We start from the raw sequence: 12047 nt of genomic DNA, 5'->3' as shown, positions 1-12047 counted from the left end.
GCTCCTCTGACCCTCTGTGTCTACAGTCTGTGCTCTCAGGCAGCCCTTCCCAAAAGCAAAGTTGCCTGTGGGACGAAAGGAGAAGATTCAGCAGGATCGTGGGAGGGCTGGGGCTACTCATTTCCCTAGGTGCCCGGGCTTCGGGCAGGATAGAAAACCCACTTTGAGGATTAGACCTCCACCGGTTGCTGGAGGCTAGCCCTGGAGTCTTTCCTACTCATGTGAGGTTTGAGTGACCTTTCAGTTCTCAAGATCCCGTCCCGGCTCGACTATCTGACTCTTCTTGTTAGGCCCATGTTCCAGGACCTCAATATGTGCTTGAGCTGAGCCGCAGTGACCTACAAGGGATGTGTTTAGTTGAAGTTGAAGTTGGGGAAATTTGTAGAGCGCGCATACACCAAAAGGTTTCATGGCGCTAAGCAGACGGCAACAATGCGGGGTGACGATTAGACAGCAAAAGCTCTAGTAAACAACCAGGTCTTCAAACCCTTGCGGAACTCCAAGTAAGATTGAGAAGATCGAAGATGATCGGGGAGGGAGTTCCAGAATAGGGGAGCCTGGAAGGAAAAACTCGACCCCCGTGTTTCTTTCTAACAAAGCGAGGAATAACCAGAAGGTTCTTGGAAGAGGATCGTAAATTCCTAGAGGGGTTGTAGGTTGATAGTCTAGAAGCTACATAGAGGGGAGCTGAGCCAACTAATGATTTAAAAATGAGTACCTAAAACTGCACACATTTCACTCCAGGATGATGGGGCAACAACAGGAAGGTTTGCAGTACTTGACTCTGGCGACTGTGGGGCTTCTGGCAGTAGAGGGACAGAGCTCAGCTTTGTAATCCAAAACAATACAAGGAAAAACACTTTATTGGTCTGACAAGTTAGATAGCCTTTGCTAACATGAGTACATGATGTGCCTGAGTGATAAATACATCTGCTTCCTGTACCCTGCTGCATTTTCTATGTGTCTTGTTTTATGGTAACACACAGCAGCATCACACAAGCACACACACTCTCACAGTGACAATAGATTAACTATCAGAGGGGCTTGAGTACAATAGAGAGTAGTTAGGGAGTGGTGCAATGTCCTGCTAGTTACTTTAGGGTTACAGAGGGTGATATAAAATCTTGAAACAATCTCGATACAAACGCAGTGAAGAATGTGATACTTTCCCGGTGGAGGTGCTTCTAGAACAAGGGTCAGGGCAAGAGAGCTGTCGAGGAAGGCTCAGAATTAATACATTTCTTCTCAGGGGGCATCATCAAATGCTTCCACAGGGCCCAGTTGGTGCATGAACCAATAACAACTTATCCATCTTCTCATAAGGGGCATTAAATGTGTGATGCTACCTTCCACTGGGCTCAGAAGGTGCAGGAACCATTACCAATACTGCTGTAGCAAAAAAGTCATCCAAAGATATTTTGTGTTCTTTTAAAGCTCGCTTGTGTATGTACATGTGCTGCCAGTGTTGATACCCTGGGATGGTTTGTAATATGACCTGTTTTCATCCTTCCTGCAGGACACTCTATTTGAAGAACTACACAGGGCCCCCTGATGGGAGGCTGCTTGTGGTAAGACATCCAGCGGTAGGACCTGGGCCTCTCGGCGCTAATGCACAGAAGCCATTTTATTCAAAGTTCTAAATGTTACAGTATGTTTTATTCTTTTATCAAGAATTGTTTACGTAGAATAAGTGCCATATGCACAACATAAACAAAGTCACAAATGTTACATACCTGTGAGTACACGGCACGGCTTGTGTGTATTATTGCATTGTTGTTTGCTGTTTATTCTCATTTGAATTGTGGGGCTTTTGTGTTTCCAATGTTCATATGGAATCCAGTTAGCCTGTGCTATTTGTTTTTGAACTTGTTTTCCTTGCTGTATTTGTAATGTTTTATTATTCCAGTTTTGGATCTTTCATAGATTCACATGCTTGACTCATTCCCCATTGTCGAGATTCAAGTATGTGAATCTATGAAAGATGTCAATACTGAAGAACTATTGTTACAGGTAAGTAACTCGTTTTTTTTTTTTTATTTGTTTGCCTTGCCGTGTTTTTAATGTTATATTTGTTTTAACAGCGATGAGTGATCCACTCCCACGGTAGACGAAAACCCGGAAATGAGTTTCACTAAAGGATTTGATAAAGACAACATCAGAGGTACGACAGTCATGCTGTGATATTTTTCTTCTTTGGTTGAGGTGTTTTCATGTATTGATGGGCGCCTGGTAGAACCGGACCTTTGTAAAAATGGAATCCGCAAAACCACGTTGGAAAAATTTGACTTCTGAAAAATTAACCCTGTGAGACATGATGTCTTTTCAGAATAGCAGTCTTGCAAAATCTGTCTAAATGTTATCATGCCCTCCATCTGAGTGTTGCGTGTATTCGTCTTTGTTATTCGGTTAGGTGACACAATTCTGAAACTTTTATTGTTGTCTATTTACCTACTTTCTTTTGGTTTCGAGAATGACCGGCTTCAGTGCCTCTCGAACCCAGCGCTCTCTCTGGCAGCGCCCTCTTCTGTGATCCTGGCCACACCTCCTGCAGCAGGACAGGACTGCCCCGTTCCTCTGGGCAGTGAGGCTCTATCGCTGTAGTGCCTGCGTAACCATCTTTGCAAGTGAGTGGGCTGTATTTTCACACAATAATTCCATTGCTTTACAATGGCGGCAGCGGTGGGACCGCGCAGTGAACAGGCTGGATGTTACTTCCTTTGTTACTGAATGAGCTTCTTCATTGTTTGGAGAGTTTGTGTGCGGTGGTCTGGGCAGATGAGTGAGTGGATGAGAGAAAGAGACACTGGATGAACTGTTGGACCAGTGAATGTACAAACTGCAGAAAAACACAGCATTTTGCAGATTCATGGGCAGGTTTTGCTTTTCCTATTGAAATGTCCGTCTCTCTGCGAAGAACGAACTCCGGTAAAAATGTGAATGGCGCTTACCACAGCGAAGTGCTGGTGGGGGGGCTGAATTTTTGTCACCATTTCTGCAGATTTTTAAATGTTTTTTAGTGAGCAAGACTAAAGGACTTTTGAAGAACATGGAGAGTGAGCAGCAAAACATTTAAGCAATCAGTGAGTGCTGCTTGGAAAAGAGTTACCAGCCATGTTAGTGGAGTCAAGAGAGACAGAGGCTGGTCAGAAAGAGTCCTTCAGAGGCAGCACACTGCTCCTCTGATCCTCTGTGTCTACAGTCTGTGCTCTCATGCAGCCCTTCCCAAAAGCAAAGTTGCCTGTGGGACGAAAGGAGAAGATTCAGCAGGATCGTGGGAGGGCTGGGGCTACTCATTTCCCTTCGGGAAGGATAGAAAACCCACTTTGAGGATTAGACCTCCGTCGGTAGCTGGAGGCTATCCCTGGAGTCTTTTCTACTCAAGTGTGGTTTGAGTGACCTTTCAGTTCTCAAGACCTCACCCCGGCTCGACTGATTGTTCTGGTTCAGCCCTTGTTCCAGGACCTCGTGTGCGCTTGAGCTGAGCCACAGTGACCTATAAGGGATGTGTTTAGTACCTAAAACTACACACATTTCACTCCAGGATTATGGGGCAACAACAGGAAAGTTTGCAGCGCTTGACTCTGGCGACTGTGGGGCTTCAGGCAGTGGAGGAACAGAGCTCAGCTTTGTAATCCAATACAATACAAGGAAAAACACTGTATTGGTCTGACAAGTTAGAGAGCCTTTGCTAACATAAGTACATGATGTGCCTGAGTGATAAATACATCTGCTTCCTGTACCCTGCTGCATTTTCTATGTGTCTTGTTTTATGGTAACACACAGCAGCATCACACAAGCACACACACTCTCACAGTGACAATAGATTTGCTATCCGAGGGGCTTGAGTACAATAGAGAGTAGATAGGGAGAGGTGCAATGTCCTGCTAGTTACTTTAGGGTTACAGAGGGTGATATAAAATCTTGAAACAATCTCTGGATACAAACGCAGTGAAGAATGTGATAGTTTTCCGGTGGAGGTGCTTCTAAAACAAGGGTCAGGGCAAGAGAGCTGTCGAGGAGGGCTCAGAATTAATACATTTCTTCTCGGGAGGGGCATCATCAAATGCTTCCACAGGGCCCATTTGGGGCATTAAATGTGTGATGCTACCTTCCACTGGGCTCAGTAGGTGCAGGAATCATTACCAATGCTGCTGTAGCAAAAAAGTCATCCAAAGATATTTTGTGTTCTTTTAAAGCTCACTTGTGTGTGTACATGTGCTGCTAGTATTGATACCCTGGGATGGTTTATAATTTGACCTGTTTTTATCCTTCCTGCAGGACACTCAATTGGAAGAGTCGCACAGGGCCCCCTGAAGGGAGGCGGCTTGTGTGAAGACATCCTGCGGTAGGACCTGGGCCTCTAGGCGCTAATGCGCAGAAGCCATTTTATTCAAAGTTCTAAATGTTATAGAATGTTCTATTATTTTATCAAGAATTGTTTAGGTAGAATAGGTTCAAACATCACAACATAAACAAAGTCACAAATGTTACATACCTGTGAGTACACGGCACGGCTTGTGTGTATTATTGCATTGTTGTTTGCTGTTTATTCTCATTTGAATTAAGGGGCTTTTGCGTTTTCCGTGTTGATATGGAATCCGGTTAACCCTGTGATATTTGTTTTTTAAGTTGTTTTCCTTGCTGTATTTGATATGTTTTATTATTCCAGTTTTGGATCTTTCTGAGATTCACATGCGTGAATCATTCCCCATTGTTGAGATTCGAGCATGTGAACCAATACGGAAGAACTATCGTTACAGGTAAGCAACTTATTTTCTTTTTTAACTTGTTTGCCGTGCCGTGTTTGTAATGTTTTGTTCCTTCTACAGTTGTAATTGGCACACAGCAGGCACACCTTATATGTACAGGGCCACTAATGCTAGATAGATATCTATGCTGGTACACTGCTTGTATGCTTGATTTAACTGTTATTTGTCATTTATTGTAAATGGGTTGTAGGGCTTTTGCGTTTTCCATGTTCATATGGAATCCGGTTAGCCCTGGGTATTTTTTGGGTGTCTTGTGTGTGCTTTGCCTTGCTTAAAATGCTTTTCCTGAGATTGATTTGTAGGGTGTAGCCGTGGCCCTGTTAGTTTAGGGAGGATGTTTGTTGGTCTTTCAACCTCTTATTCCAATTTAGGTCAACAGCGATGAGTGACCCACTCCCACGGTAGACGAAAACCCGGAAGTGGATTTGAAAAAAGGATTCAATTTTAGACAACATCAGAGGTAAGACATTCATGTTGTGATATTTTTCTTGTTTTGTTAACCTCTTCCATGCTCATGACGGCTCCCGGCTGTCATGAGTCACGGTGGGCGTGTGCTGATGACTGCCGGGAGCCGTCATGACCACGCCCGTGATTGGAATCTCAGCACTTCGGCGGAATTCGCGCTGCAGCGATGAGGTTAATGTGTTTTCATATATTGATGGACACCTGGTAAAAGTAGACCTCTGTGAAATGGAAACTGGAAAAACCAAGTGGTAAAAATATAACATCTGAAAAATGAAACCTGTGACATATGATATCTTATCACACAGAAAAGGGGCCACAGGTCCGGACTAGAAGGAGGTTGTTTGGCTATCTGACTGTACTCTGCTATGCAAAAACAAGGGGTTTCTCTTTTCAGGACGGTTCCCCTCACACACCAGAGGTGTCATGCCTCATCATAGGGGTGCCTCCTCACGTGACAGACCTAGGCTTCACGTGGGCTACAACTCCCTCTCTATGATGGAGGAGCTCAGGGATGTTTATATTGAGTTATGCTGGACGTACTAAACCCCTATGTAAGGTTGGCGTGTGTGTAGTAAAGTGCAGTGCTGTGATGTGAGAGTTTAAAACTGGCTACAGGGTTAGCTATATGTAACTTTATTCGACTACCCGGTGTCAGGATTAAAAAACAGTAAGAAGCTGATAACACAAGTGCCGACATTAGAGACAGATGTGTGAATCACTCGATCAACATGTTTCAGCCAAAAAAGACCTTATTAGTGTCACGGCCTTCTTCAGGGTCAGTTGTTCAGCTACTGCAATAAATAAGTGCAACTAAGTGAAAAAAAACATAAAAAACATGTGAATAAATCAAGACTATAATACTGAACCAGTGTAATTGACTGTTCAGTATGTACTGCATACAACCACTGTCGGTTGTTGAATTCACCACGTCTGTCCCGGCATATTAGCCATGCGGTATGTGCACCAGAACCACTGGTTCGTGGATTCTTTCCAAGGCAGCGCACGTCCTGGGGCAGGAAAACAAGTGAAGATGTCTTATCGGAATAGGAGTCTTGGAAAGTATCTCTACGGGATTTATAGATTCAGCTGTTGCATTTTATTCTTATTTTATGCTTTGGAGACGGAGTGAATTTTTGCATGTAGTCAATGGCAGGCTCCTCTGTATCACACTTGCACATGAAAGAATAATGTCTTAGAATCCTCGGACATGAATGTCAGCATTATAGGAAAATAAGGAAGGAAAAACAGAAATCCATTATAATGACTAATTCGACTCTTTGGATGTGATTGGGGCTAACTAGACTCAACTGCCCACACTGCTTTTTACAGGTGCAGTTTGAAGGAGGAAGGGCCTTGCAACGACGCTGTAAATGTGCATGGTCTCCTATTACACGGGGCACGCCCGGGGACGAAGACTGGACCAAGACCGCACCCGCCCAAGACCGGACCAGGCCACATCTCTTTAATCCACGCCGTGGACCTCCGTATAACGGGTAGGTGGAAGATCACAAAGGCTCGCGCTGCAACTCCCTTATTGCGACTTTTCTCAACTCCGCTCGAGGGGCGATTAGTGAAGAAATAACCTCAGTGGAAGACGAATTGGGGAAAGTGGGGTTAAGTGCTCAAGACGAGGACCTGTGGCGGCTATCGATGAGGACTGAGATAATTCTGAAAGTTTCTCACAGTATCTTTCACTTCTCCTATGTCAAGGCTGCGGGTTTCATGCTGTATGCCGTAATATTCACAGGTAAAGACCATGTTTCTGACGCTCTTGTGTATTACTCATATGGGTACACTCTGTGAGTGCCCTGTAGGGGACAGTAGTTCCAATGTATTCATGTTATTAGTATTTTGAATCTGATGTACAATTTGTTTCCATTAACACCCTCTTGTATTTCTTTCCCACACAGAAATAATTCATTGCCTTTCATGAAGAGCGCCATCACCCAGGACGCTGCCAACTGCTTATTTGTCATTAACCCCATGGCGTCAACACCTCTGCCAGTGATGTGCGTGGAAACAAACCCTCTCTTCCTCAAGTAACCCTGTATTGAACATGTGAACAAACTTTATCTTCAACACCCTGGCCAATGGGGATCCTGGCACTGTCTCCCCGTCTTCATCACCTCAACCCCTGGTGAGCTTCTAAAGAATCTCCGTCATCACCCCACTCAGAACTAGAGTGACCCTCCGCCTTCACCACCTGAGCTGATATACAGGGTAACACCAACGTGTCCTCTTCATCAGTTCAGTTAAGGTTGAGACTGACTCAGGCACCTTCAATCTCAGCCAATGACAATCCTCACAGTGACTCCTGCTCTTCATGAGTGTACCGCGGGTTCAGCAACAAACCCTCCTCTTCATCACTTCAAAGCCAGGGTGAGCAGCAGAGCCCTTCTCTACACAAAGCAGGTCCACGGCCACAGGAGCCGAGCATCTTCATAACAACAATGATGATTGGCCTCGACCACTTGATGAAGTCACTGCAGTGGGTGAACTCAGCACCAATTACAATCACCCTCACCAGTGACCAGCTGAGCACCCGCCTCTTCTTTTCAGCTCACCAGCCAATGGTGAGCTTGGACTCACATCCCACCTCCATTACTTACGTTAATGGTCCCTGGTGAGACAGTTGCCAAACCTGTGGCTTCATCAACTCAGCCAAGGCTAGCCGACCCTCAAGCTGTCGCCCTCAGTCTTTTGTTAAATTTCTTCAAGTGCTATTGAATGTATGCGACATTTTTATGAGAGCCCAGCACAAGATAATAAAACACAGTGGTTGGAATATGAAATAATCTAAAACTTAATGAGAGAATGAGTTATGGACTTGGGACGGGAGGAAACGCCTAGGAATGAAGCATGAGTGAAAACATCAAGATTGAAAGTAGATCGAATTTAGGGTAGCCCTAATTTATTTGCTAAATAGATGCACACATCTTGACAAAGCAAACAAGATTGAAGTGAAGGCCAACACAGAGAAAGATGAGATTTGGAGGGAATTGAGAGGAAGATTGTGAGGTCCACAACAAATTCATCAGCAAGTTACAAAGCAAGAGCAAAACTCAGTGCAAGTTTCACTCCCACAGCAAACGCCAATTCAACGCTAGGCACCACAGTAAGCTATGAGGCTACCACAAGCTCTAAGGCCACCAAAAATGTTTTCCACGCTGAAATAGCTTTCTGTGGCCTCAAAGTTTCTGAGACGGAGCAGAGTTTCGGGGCACAGCAAACCCAGGTTTGGACCACCGGCTGCAGTTTCAGGGCTAGTATCAACAACTAGAGTCACTGGAAGTCCTACTCTCTTTACAAGCTCCAGAGACTCAAAAGGCTCAGGGGTCAGGGCAAGGCGTCTGGAAGTCAGCAAATCCATAAGCCCCTCCTTCCCTAGTGCTAAAGCCAGTCTCGGAAACACAGGGAGGGCCATTAACCACAGCAGCCGTAGTTAACCAACAATTCCCGCACATGCCACCGCTAGCCCGGGACCCACGGCAAGTTCAGGGACCGTTCAAGTTCCAAGGCCCACTTCATGGTCAAAGTCCACAACACACTTCAAGGATGCCGGCTTCAAGGACCCGACACACTTTGGAGACTCAGTAAGCTCTGTGGACAAAGGAAGCTTAAGACTAAAGCAACCATCGTTGACATTACAACCATCAAGGCCATGGCAAGCTCCAGAGCAATCACCAGGGACTACATCAAACTCTTTACCAGTGCAACCTCAACATTAATGGCAAGCTCAGTGGCCACTGCAAGATCTAAGGCCACTGTTCCGGAACAATCTGGAGGGAGATGGGGGGTGCGTTTGGAAGGTCTGCAAGCATTGCAACTCGGAAGACATTGAAATCTCCAAGAACCAGCCAATCCACTGCCTTTTGCAGATTTGGGCCCAGAAAGCGGTATAGATTTAGTATTCTCCAAGGACCAATCAAAGCCCACAATTAATATATGTTAAAAATGTTGAACTAAAAACAACAGAACACAGGCTGTTTAGTGCACTCCATTCATGGTGATGTTTAAGACAATATATGAAATTATTAAAAATGCTAGAGAGATTTATTTTATGTCCTCAACTCTACCGGAAGTGACTCCACTGGGAGTAAGTGGAGCAGTTTCTAAGTTTAGTGTGTAAAATGTGATCATGGAGAAGATTGTTGCTGTTTAAAGTACTGTTAACCAAGTGAATTCTGGGTATTCTTCTCCACGGCAGGTTGTATAGTGCAACTGGTTGCTGGTTGAGCAGAGCTTGAAATTAGTCAAAGCTTTTGCTCTTCCTGTGGAGTTTGAAGGGATCTATTTAAAGTGGAGACAGGTTTGAGAATATTTTAAAAATGTTCATATGCCATCTGGAGGACAGGGACGGCTATAAGGGGAGATGGGGAGGCCATTTGTTTGAGCCAATTTTATGTGACAATAAAGGTCAAAAAGATGCATGGTGTTCTGTCAATTTCACATCCCTGATCATCAAAAAAGAGAATAAACAAAACTTTAGAAAGGGAAGTGTATTAAGACACCCATGTTTGGGCTGTACAGTATTGTTGTGTTCTATATGAAGATTGCGTATTGACTTTTTGACCTTCACTGCAATGGATTTGGTTGGAGCAGATTTTGCTCTATGGAGCGAATGTTGAATTCCCAACATCTATGTTTTCGGCTAACTACCCAACTGCATCCGTTCCGGACGCATTTTAACCACACCATCCTTGTCCGCAGTGCTAAAAACGTGTACCAGATTCCCCCATTGTGACCAAATGTGATTGTACTTATCAAAGACTTCCTGGTCATGGTTTCTATGTGTTGGTTCTGTGCATGCGCTGAGTCGAACCATCGATCGATGATCTTCATAATTAGAGGGAAGCAGGAAGTGAACATCTGAAAACTGAGCTTTAACCAACTCTCAGATTCTCCTTCCTCCCGAACCCACACATCCAACCCTTGAACGCCTACATTTGTAGTTATTGAGGAACCTAGGGATGGTTCACCCTGGGGGTTCAAGTGAAACAAAGCCTGAGATGTGTTATGCTCCCGCGTGAATCTCCAGTATCCCTCTGTCGCCTTACATCGGATTACAACTACCATTGAATGGGTTGCTGTACTCCACACATTGTGAATGTAAACGGGTTCAGGACACAGTTCAGAAGTTAACACGGAAAGATTCATGTTTGCAGTGTGGTGCCAATCACGTCATATTGACCGTTACTTATACTGGTCTAAACATCGACTTTGCCTCACCAAACAATGCCTAAAATATTTTACAGGCTTTTGTTTTAGCAATGAAATGCATTGTAGATGAAAACCGGTCAAGTTAAGGGGTTAAGCATTTTTAAAACTTTAACCCTGAGTCTGGGTAAGTCAATCCTTCACCTTACAAACCAGAATTTTGAAGTTATTTTACATAGTTATTTATATTCCTGTCAACTTACCGTTCTTCTTGGGGTAAAACTCCTGCAAGACTAAGAACATCATCAGTGCTTTTATGTTTTATGTGAGAAGGAAAGCGCCTAATTTGGAAGAATTGTTTGCATTGCTGCACATCATCCTTTGGTATTTTGCATCCACCCATTGTGATCTAATTTTCGTTTTTTGTAACAGTGAGTTGGTTGACGGCTCTTAATGACCCAGAAATCAGAGACTGGAAAAATGTATCCCTTATGAACTTACTCTTGAAGCACATCCCCTTTATTGCTACTCTTGACTTGCCAAATCAGTTTTGAATAAAACATTTGCTGTGTAAATGATTAAACCTGCACTTGTTCATCCTGAGAATAAAATTGATTACGGTTGTGTGCCTACTTGAGGCCTCCCGACATGGTGTAAGTAGCTGCTTTCATACTGTATCATCAATAGGTGATGTACTGCGTACGTGATTAACTTCTTATAAAAGGACAACTTTAGACCGTATGTACCACGTCCCATTGTCTAAACTGATTACATTTTGATGTAGGTGGGATGGCCGGTTGCCTGGGACATATGGAGCTTATTCTTGTTGCATTCATTTGTGATCTGTTAGCTCCTGTTGTATTGTAAATTCTGAGCTAGAAGTACCTGTATCTGCAGGGGTAATTGGGGCAACTGCAGTGGAAAGGTAGAGACTCTCTTGAACAAATTAAAAAATATGTAAATTAATACATCAATGTGGTGGATTGGGGCGGCTGTGAGGGAGGATCAGGAGGCCGTCTTAACCACGATTTATACGGATTACAATCTTCAGATAGTAATGTGAAGAATAATAACTGGTACGGGAAAGATGTAAGCGTTGCCCTTAAAATTCAATCCTGTCTAATATGGTATGCAATAATTCTTAACATATTCTGAATTTCCAAAATGCAGATTAACACATGCACGCGGAGGTCAGGGAAGGTTGGAGGTAGACGTGGAAACCAACCTCAAAAGATAGCGTGCAGTTCATATTTGTGGCGTGTGTGCATATAAGGTGAATGATCGGGCTGGTTTAACACGATTCATGTTAGAAACAGAATAACATATTTTTGAATGTAAAGGGATAGTCACTTGTAAAATGTATGATTTGTTAGATTTTCTTTGAGGATCCATAAAGAAGCAGCATCAACAGCTTTCACCTCTTGCACCAAAGACCCGTATGGAACCAGCAGCCAGAAGAAATGTGCTGATCCTGCAGCCTGACATTCTTTGTGAATTTTCTTGAACTGTCTCTTGATATTCTTTTTCAAATTCTGTAAAATTCTTTTCATTATCTTTTGCGATTGTCATGCAGTGTTCTAATAATAATATGTTTCTCGGCTGATTGCAAAGTGAAGACAGAGCTACATATGTACTATTATTTAAAAAGATTAAAAA

At 43.7% G+C, this 12047-nt stretch overlaps 1 long non-coding RNA gene across 1 annotated transcript; it reads left to right on the top strand.

The window, feature by feature from the left end:
• The first annotated feature begins 5154 nt into the window (after positions 1 to 5154).
• LOC144797673 (uncharacterized) lies at positions 5155 to 11845 on the top strand. The gene is made up of 3 exons (XR_013603439.1): positions 5155 to 5229; positions 6564 to 6727; positions 7145 to 11845. It is a non-coding gene; the product is annotated as an uncharacterized LOC144797673 (long non-coding RNA).
• The last annotated feature ends 202 nt before the right edge of the window (positions 11846 to 12047 follow it).

This window comes from Lissotriton helveticus, chromosome 12 (genome assembly GCF_964261635.1).
Source record: "Lissotriton helveticus chromosome 12, aLisHel1.1, whole genome shotgun sequence".
Lineage (NCBI taxonomy): Eukaryota > Metazoa > Chordata > Amphibia > Caudata > Salamandridae > Lissotriton > Lissotriton helveticus.
The sequence above is the reverse complement of the archived record's forward strand: the minus strand, read 5'-3'. Positions and strand labels throughout refer to the sequence as shown.